The following is a 6549-nucleotide window of genomic DNA, read 5'->3' on the forward strand; positions in this document are numbered from 1 at the left end:
CCCAGTGAAGAGTGGACACCCACGAATGACCCCACTGACATGCTGGGGAAAGACACCCAAGAACAACTCTTTTGAGGACTTCCCTGGTGGTCCACTGGTTAAGACTCTGCAAGGGGGAAGGGGAGGGTGGGGTGGATGGGGAGATTGGGACTGACATATATGCACTACTATGTATAAAATAGATAACTAATGAGAATCTACTGTAGAGCACAGGGAACTGTACTCGGTACTCTGTGGCGACCTAAACGGGAAGGAAATCTAAATAAGAGGGGATATATGTATACGTATAACTGATTCACTTTGCTGTACGGCAGAAACTGACACAGCAGTGTAAAGCAACTATACACCACCACCCCCACCCCCGGGCAAAAAAAAAGACTCCATGCTTCCAGTGCAATCCCTGGTCGGGGAACTAAGACCTCACAGGATGTCTAAAGCCCCACACCCGAGTACTCACCCCAAGGGGATTAGCATCTGAGATGCGACTGAAAGCAAATAGGAACAGTACATTGTAATGAAAAGCAGGTTCAGAGGAAACGTTACATTTTTGTTAGTAACAGGAAATATATCATACTTTGAAGACTATAGAGAAAATCACTGGATGGTGTTAGGGCCCCTACATACTACCAGCAGTGAAACTGTGGGCAGATCATTTGATTCCCCTGGATTTCATATTTTTGTTTTTAAAGAAATAGTTTTTATTGTGCAAGTAGTAAAGTTCAAGTTTGAGAAATTTAAAATTGTCAATCAGAAAAATTATCTGACCGGAGTAACCACGAAGAGCACTAGGTATGATTGCTGGCTTAAGAGACTATAGCCTGATATACCGTGATAATAATGTACATGTCTGTGTTCCTAAAATATTCATTTTAATATGCCTGATAACTATGCATGGTAAAATTATTTAAGGCATTAAATAATTCATTGTCTACTTTTGAAGATTAAGTAGTGCAACAGATCGAGGAAAATATTTTCTTATTATTTCTGCATAAATTGTAACATATATAAATACCTAAATCCCAAGTATATAAGTGGTATTATCCAATACAATTTACTACTTACAGTTTAGAAAAGTGTAGAATTGGGACCTCTCCAAAAAAGAGCCATTCAACCTAAATAACTAGGGGAAATGTAGTCAGGTGAGTTAGTGAAAATGGGATATTCATACAAACTGAGGCACTTGGTTGCTCTACCTTTATTTTGACGTATGCTAAATAACCATTCATTTAATTCATCTGAAGAAATACATTTTCATATTTGACCACCAGGAGGCAGTATAGGCTTAGTTGTGATAGTCTTTATGTTAAAACATGTAAACTTTTTTTTAAGTTTGAGCTTCCTCACTCTTCCCCGTCCCCACCCCTGCCCTGCCTTGCCCTGCCCTGCCTTGCCCTGCCCTGCCTTGCCCCTCTCTTCGGAAATGACTATAATTTGCCATCAATGGATTTTTTTTTTTTTTTTTTTTTTTTTTTTTTTGTTTGCGGTACACGGGTCTCTCACTGCTGTGGCCTCTCCCGTTGCGGAGCACAGGCTCCGGACGCGCAGGCTCAGCGGCCATGGCTCACGGGCCCAGCCGCTCCGCGGCACGTGGGATCTTCCCGGACCGGGGCACGAACCCGTGTCCCCTGCATCGGCAGGCGGACTCTCAACCACTGTGCCACCAGGGAAGCCCCCATCAGTGGATTTAAAAAATATGCCCTAGGAAAGAAAACTACTATCTGCCTTATGTCTTACGCGTATCAGTCGAATCCCCAGTGTGACGTCTGCTTTTCAGTCTGTAAGTTTTCACGCCTTTTCAGCTGTATTATTTGGACTTTATCATTTGGTTTCCTAGAAGTTGAACACATCACAGAATGAACCCACACCTAGAGTTGTTCAAACAGAAGGGTGTGTCGCCTTAGAATATTCAGGACCTAGAAGAATTCTCGCAGCCCGTGCTGCCAACACTGTGAGTAATGCCGAGCAAATACTGAGCTAGAAGTCTCGTAATTCTCTGAGCCGGTGACAGAACCGTCATTACTAAATCGTCAGGCTGAATTGCCTCAGGTTTCTCTAAGATGCTCTAATAATTCTTCAGCTTCATTAGGCATTTTAGGTCACAGAGACCTGGGACTATTTGCCCTGCTATTTTTGAAGAAGTTTTTGCAACCAAGAGGCAGGAATGTTTTCCCAATAGGCTATTAAGAAATCCTACGCTGTATCTGGATGGATTCTAAATATGGATTCTTAAGGGTCTTCCCATCACTGGTAGACTGGCTTGTGGAAGGCGAGTTCTCAGTTCCTATTTCCTGGGTACAGAACGATGTCTTACTAAGGTGAACTGTTTGACGTAAATGGAGTGGCAAATGAGCCTGATGTCTGTTTCAGCTCTTAAGTGCCTAGTGGAAAATTACCGTGAAACAAGTTCCACGGAGCTAGGAAAGCTGGACATGTCTAAAATGCTCAGATCAGAAACGGAGATATTTTCCAGAATCTTCTTAATTTCTCTTCATTTACACAACAGAAGTCATTTAGAATCCTGTGTCTTCATTTACATCATCTTGTGACGCTTCCTATTGAGGACCTCAGGTCTGAAATTCCAAAATCACATATAGGTGTTGTCTTAGTAATAAAACCTTCAGCTTTCACATGGAAATATAACATAGTTCTTAAATAGGTGGTAAGAAAATATATATAATTAACTCTCACAATATATTCCAGTAGGATTTTGTGCATTTTATTGGGGGTGGAGGTGTTGAATGACAACTTGGTATTTATCCCAGCACCATTTGTTGAAAAATTCTGCTTTTCTCTGGTGTTCTGAAATGTTTTTAATGAATGCCAAATTCCTATAGGTACTTGAATAAATCTGTGGGTCCTGTAATCATTTTTTGTGCTAGGACCACCGAGTTGTAATGTACTGGTTTTTTGGGGGTTTTTTAATGTAAGTTTCCTTTATTTATTTATTTATATTATTTTTGGCTGCGTTGGGTCTTTGTTGCTGCGTGTGGGCTTTCTCTAGTTATGGTGAGTGGGGGCTTCTCTTGTTGCAGAGCACAGGCTCTAGGCACGGGCTCAGTAGTTGTGGCTCGTGGGCTCAGTAGTTGTGGCTCACGGGCTCTAGAGCACAGGCTCAGTAGTTGTGGCGCACGGGCTTAGATGCTCCGCGGCATGTGGGATCTTCCCGGACCAGCAATGGAACCTGTCTCCCCTGCATTGGCAGGCGGATTCCTAACCACTGTGCCTCCAGGGAAGTGCTGTAGTTACTGTCTTAATAACATATATTAAAATTGTTTAGCTTGTCCATTATTGTTGTTATTCTCTTTCAGGTTATTCCAGGCTATTCTTGCATGCTTAATTTTCTGGATGAATTTAGAATAAGTCTATCAAGTTCCAAGCAAACGCACATCACAGCAATGAACATCTGTTTGTATTTTGTTTGGATAGCATCTGAATTTGTAGATTTACTTCAAATATTGAATTCTATTTTAATAACAATTCAAATAATTCAATATATAAATTTCAAATATTGAGTCTTCCTATTCAAGAGCATCTAATATCTTTGCACATTTTAAAAATATTTTGGTTGTGCTACTGCGTGATTTTCTATCTTATTATTGTTTTGGAGTACCAGTTCTTGGTTTAATCAATTCTACTACTTATCTTTCATATATCTGTTGTAATCATTTTAATACTCTTTATTTTTAATCTGAGTTAAGTGGTTAATTCAATGTTTTATTCTACTTCTTTTAGTAAGTATAAGTTCCTAGGTCTATTAATTTTTCTATAAATATGGTTTTAGACAAGCCACATAATTTTTGATGTCTGGAGTTTTTATTTTCATTTTCTAGGGATTCTGTACTATCAATTTCAGTATCCTGCTTTACGCAAGAATAATTAAGGCAGCACTTTAAAATGTCCAGGTGGTTAAAAATTTTAATTTTTATTTTTCTACTTTCTATTTTTCACATAATTAATGCAATCTATATTCTTTCTATTTATTAAAATATACTGAAGAATTTTTTGTGCGCTAAGATAGGATCTTTTTTTTTTTTTTTTTTTAACATCTTTATTGGGGTATAATTGCTTTACAATGGTGTGTTAGTTTCTGCTTTATAACAAAGTGAATCAGTTATACATATACATATGTTCCCATATCTCTTCCCTCTTGCGTCTCCCTCCCTCCCAGATAGGATCTTATTTCCATAAATGCTTAATGATGTTTGAAAATAAAGTGTCATAACTGTTCTCAGACTACTAAATTCAGTGTATACCTATTAAATCAACCTTATTTATTGTCTTTTTCATAGCCTTTAAACAAATATTTGGGACCCCTGCTGTAGACAACTTAAAAGTATAAAAGAATATTAAAAAAGAAATCACACATCATCCCATAAAACTTAGATATTACTATTAACATTTTAGTTTATTTTCAAGTGTTTCCTAAGGATATTTTATTTAATCATGCTATGCAGTATTAAATATTATTTTTCATTTATTTCTACATGAGTATTTCCTATGGTAAAAGAGAACATTTTAATTAACATTAACATTTTAATGGATATACAGCATTCCAATATATCCAAGTCATCACTGACCTAACCCTCTCCCTCTTGTAAAACACTTGGGTTGTTTCCAACTGTTACTATAATTAATCCTGTTATGAGAACTTCTGTGCTGGATCTTGGAAGTATCTATTTTCTTATATTAAAGTCCTGGAGAGTGAATTATAGGACCAAAGAGTACAAACAATTTTAAGACTTTTAAAATGTATTGCCAAATTACAGATACATTTTACCAAAATATACACCCACAAATTCTTGCTTCACTGCACATCTACCAGCATTGAACCTGAACACTATTTTAATCTTTCCAGTTGGATAATCAAACCTAAGCTCATTGTCATAATTTCCATTTTCAATGAGCCTGAATATTTCCTTATGTTTGTAGCCATTGACCTCTTCATAGGATGTATGTTGCCATGATCTTAATATAATTGGTCCATAGGGACCTGTATTCAACGTTCCCACCAACTTGCCAATGAACTTCCAGTGTGCATCTCATTTGTAAGTTAGAAGCTGTTTATATTAGCAATAGGTTAGAATGGAACAAGAGAGCTGGCACACTAGCAAACTCTATGAGAACAACCCAAAAGAACTTTCTGCAAAGTTGAAGATGCTTTGTATTTGCACTGTCCATTATGGTAGCCACTAGCAACATGTGACCATTGAGCTCTTGAAATGTGGCTAATGTGACCAAGGAACTGATTTTTTTTACTTTATTCCATTTCCAGTAATATTAATTTTAATAGCCACATATAGCTAGTGGTTGTCACACTTGACATCACAGCTCTCAGCCATTTGCCCATCTTAGGGAACGGGTCAGTCCAGGTTTTGTAATTGGCCTACTAAATCCATAAGCAAGAGGGAAAAAAATAAGATCACAGGGCAAACTACAGAGTGTGAGTCAAGCTCAGTAAATGCAGTATAGACTCAATATATCTTTGTTGGTTTTTGAATTGAAGTGGCCACGTTCATCTAGCATATTCATGTACAATAGTCATTAATACTTCTTCAGTGCTTACCCATGTACCGATCTGTGTCCCAGTGCCTTTCACATATTAACACACAGTCCTCACAGCAAGCCTTTAACATAGCTGCTCTCAGTTTCTCCATTCTACAGGTTAAACAACTGAGGCACAAAGAGGCACTTACCTAGGGGCATACAGCTAATAAGTGCGAGCGCCGGGATTCAAGCCCAGCTGGTCTGACTCCAGAATCCATGCCTTTATTTTATTTATTTCTTATTTATCTATTTTTGGCTGCGTTGGGTCTTCGTTGCTGCGCCTGGGCTTTCTCTAGTTGCAGCGAGCGGGGGCTACTCTGCTGTGGTGCGCGAGCTTCTCACAGCCCTGCCTGAATTTCTTGTCTGGCCTCTGATCAATTTCTATTGATTGGGGGAGGCCAAGAACCCTGGTCGGTATCAAAAACCCTGTGCAGTCATATTCAAGACTATAATCAATACTGGAGACAGGCAAACGCTGGTGGACAGGAAAGTTGCCTTAAATCAGAACGCCGGCAGTCTGGGGAGATGGCAGACTCACTGTCTGCAAAACAACAACTCTGAAGATTCCGTTCAGCCGTGAAGGTTTTTAAAAGCAAAAAGGGAAGTGATCTCAGTGAATCACTGAGATAGGGGGTCACAGCTGTCGCCGTCCCCCACTGTGTACAGGCTGCCGACTTCTCGTGATCTTTCTCTAGATGCTGTCTTGTTCACACAGCGTGTTCATGAGGTTACTGAAGCTGGGGAAGAGATCTGGTCCTCTATTAATTATTTATTCTCCATTTCTACTTCTTTGATCTATGGAAACAACCAGCAAATTAGGCAAGGTATTGTGTGATCAAAAGATTTTGAAAGGTGTGCTAGGGCCGGAGATGAGTAGAGCGTGGGGGTGCCTCGTTTAAGGTTAGTGACAAGACCAAGGGGCCTCCAGCAGAGAGCTCTTTCCTGCCAAAGGCTGCTTACGATATCAGAGGGGCAAAAGTCTAAAACCCGATCCTGCCACCTACT

The sequence above is a fragment of the Aethalodelphis obliquidens genome, unplaced genomic scaffold (assembly GCF_003676395.1).
Source record: "Aethalodelphis obliquidens isolate GAN/ISIS:26980383/991018 unplaced genomic scaffold, ASM367639v1 scaffold17, whole genome shotgun sequence".
NCBI lineage: Eukaryota > Metazoa > Chordata > Mammalia > Artiodactyla > Delphinidae > Aethalodelphis > Aethalodelphis obliquidens.